We start from the raw sequence: 3,361 nt of genomic DNA on the forward strand, positions 1-3,361 counted from the left end.
TCTTGGTTTCCTCTCTACTGGAATGCTTACTCTCTCTGACCAATAGATCAAGACCCAGACACTTTGGCTAAGTATATTAACTTTGCAAGGTCATTTGATACTGTGAAGACAATTCCTTGCATTCTCCCTTTTACAATTAAAGTGGGCAATCCACTGTAATTAAGTAAACAATCCATTGGCTATCCTCTTTTGCAATGAAAGCAAGCACTGTAACTTCATAAATCTGAACGGCCAAGGAGCAACAATTTTTCCCCTGGATGGTAGGACAATAAAATACCACTTGGAAAAGTACATTGAAACTTCCTAATTTTTTTTCCATTTGTTTCTTATTTAATACTGAGTATGCCAGTGCATGCCTAATAAATATCATCATTACAGAGCAATTTCTCTGAAAAGTGCTTCTGAAGCGGTAATGCATGCTCACAAGGAGCGTCAGATACAATAGTCTAACATCTACACTACAAATTTTAATAAAAAATTTTATGTACTAATGCAAATGTGTAAACATATTTAATTCCTTTCTGAAGAATCTTAACCTCTCTGAGGAATGGATCGCTGCTCTGAATAGTCATAATGGAGTTTCATCCCCCTGTGCAGTATTTCCATGTCATTGTTTTTGTCGTATCAAATCCTCCGTGCAGTGTTCACAATAAACCAGGAATTAATGGTTGAAAATTAAAATTGATGTGGCTCCAAGATGCATATTTTCTTGTCAGTTATATGAAGATCAATTCTAAATGCCTATTTTTGTCCTTGATTTCCATAAGTGGTCCACACACTTTAACAAACTTCTTCCAAATTTTTAACTAAGTGGATGGATGTTGATGGATAACATGACAGCTCCCACATGAACAAAAGAATGTTGATGACATGTAAAGAATGAACTGATGAACCTTTACGATCTTATCAGAGGAGGAGGGGAAAGACTGAGAGTTCTAGAAATAAGACCATCTGGTACAAGAGGCTGGCACAGAAGTCTCCTGCAGTAATAAGGGGGGGGGGGGCAATGGGAAGAGAAATCTCCCTTTCTAGTAATAACTTCAACAAAATTCACATTTTTAAAATTGTTTATAACTGACTTATATGAAACTGACCAAGTCAGTGAGATAGTGAAATTTATGCAAATTCTGAATCTTTCCTACTAATTTCTTAAGTAATCTTAAATAAATTATTTAGCACCAATTAGGTGGTGCAGTCGTTAAGAGCTATGGCTGCTAACAAAAATGTTGGCAGTTCGAACCCACCAGCCGCTCCTTGGAAACCCTATGGGGCAAGTCTACTCTGTCCTACAGGGTCGCTGTGAGTTGGAATCAATTCAACGGCAATGGGTTTGGTGTTTTTGGTTTTCAAGTACACCATTCCATCTTTAAATTAGAGAAATTTTAAAAAAAAAGCTTTACCAAATGATTGTGTGAATGAAAAACTGCCCCACATCTTTTATAGTACAAGTGAAGCTACAAACTTTTTATTTTCCCCAATTACCTTAAAACCAACTACCTGCCAAATTTATGAATAAAGTTTCAGTTTGTTGCCTCTACCATCCCCCTCTTTGTCCTTAGAGTCTAAGGATCAGCTAAGTACACGGAGGGGTTTACAGCGTCCAAATGTCAGCCAGGCTGTGGGGTGGAAAGAGGAAGGGCTCTGGTGCTGTTTCTACTGGTGTCACTTTTAGTCTTCTATGCCCCATGGTATGCTTTTGGATATGGTCTTCTGCTAGTCAGCCACTGTAGCTTGTCGAGGCTGCAATGAAGTCTTTATGTCTGAGTTCCTGAGAAAATGTCTTGACACAAGTGGGATTTGTTCTGGAAGTAATATCCTTTCCTCAGTGCTTTTTTTGACTAAGGATGCCTTTGCTTTACTCTGTCAGTCACACACAAGCCTTCCTCCCCAATCCCAATAGTTCTTCTGTTCAGACTTGCAATGCTCTCTTCCCTGAATGATGCCATCATCGATACCGTATTTTCAGACCAGGGAGGCCCTTCCCAGGGATCAGTTTCTATTGTCTTATCCTTTTTCTTGCTAGCAGCTCAGATAGTTCTCTCCGTGGAGAGTGGAACTTACAAGCTTCTTTTGCGTACCGGACCTTAGAAACACAAAAGCATATTTGTATTGCAACAAGCAAAACTGCGATTCTTAATTTAAGAGGTAGAGCTTAAGCATCTTCCTGGAAAACAGTTGGATGGTTTCTAAAGTGACTCTATTTTAATTTAAAAGGAGAGAAGTTTTAAATACTAACAACTGCTACCTTGCCTTCCTTTCTCACAGCAATTGATCATAATACCAGGGGAACAGATTTAGGAGGCTTCCTTAATTTTTCCTTACTAGAGCAGAAATCAAGCTGAAGTCTTTACCTGGGCACTGTGCTATAGACTGGCATGCATGTAATACCCAAAATGTCTGGTCTAATATTCATCTCAATAAATATTCTCACTTAGAGAATACAATTGATACTGCTAAATTAGCACATAGTCTCTTCAAGTCTAGTCACACGTTGCCTTTACAACTTATTTCCCACTGCCTCCCATTTTATAGGTGATACCCTGTCTTTTCTCCTCTAGATATTCTCCCAGGAGCCTTAGGACTGATCTTGAAACTCTTCAGGTGTATTGAGTAGATAGATGGGTGGTGATTGGCTTTAACCAGAGAAGCCCTACTTTCATCTCCCTTAATTTTTAACTGCAATTTAAAGTCAGATGAGAAGAAAGAGTGCCACTTTTCACATGGATGCTCCTGAGAAACTATCCAGACAGAAATAGAGTTCACAAAATAAAGCCATCTTCATGACTTTCTTCATTCTTTTACAAATCTTTAAATTTTCTGTCCTTTCATGTCCCAATTTAACCCAATCTTCCAGTTTAAAGTAACACAACTGAGAGAAACCCCGAGAGTATGGCCCCCAGACACCCTTTTAACTCAGTGGTGAAGTCACTTCCAAGGTTCACCGTTCAGCCGGGGAGTGGAAAGCCGCATAAAACCAAATGGGACTAATGAGGCACAGAAGTTCAGGGACAAGGACTAGAAGGCAGAAGGGGACAAGAAAGCTGGTGGTAGGGAACCCAAGGTTGAGTAGGGATAGTGTTGATGTGTTGTGAGGTTGTTAACCATTGTCATAGGGCAACATGTGTACTAACTATTTAAGAGAAACTATTGTGTTCTGTAAACCTTCATCTAAAGTGAGAATAGCAGCACAATTGGAAGAGCGTAGTTGATGTCACTGAACCATGCATGTAGAAATTTTCGAAATGGTGTATCTTTGGCTATGTATATTTTCACCAAAAAAAAAGGTTGAGAAGGGAGAGGGTTGACATGTCGTGGGGTTGTTAACCAATGTCATAAAACAATATGTGTACTACTGTTTCAT

This window comes from Trichechus manatus, unplaced genomic scaffold (assembly GCF_000243295.1).
Source record: "Trichechus manatus latirostris isolate Lorelei unplaced genomic scaffold, TriManLat1.0 scaffold00014, whole genome shotgun sequence".
NCBI classification, from domain to species: Eukaryota; Metazoa; Chordata; class Mammalia; order Sirenia; family Trichechidae; genus Trichechus; species Trichechus manatus.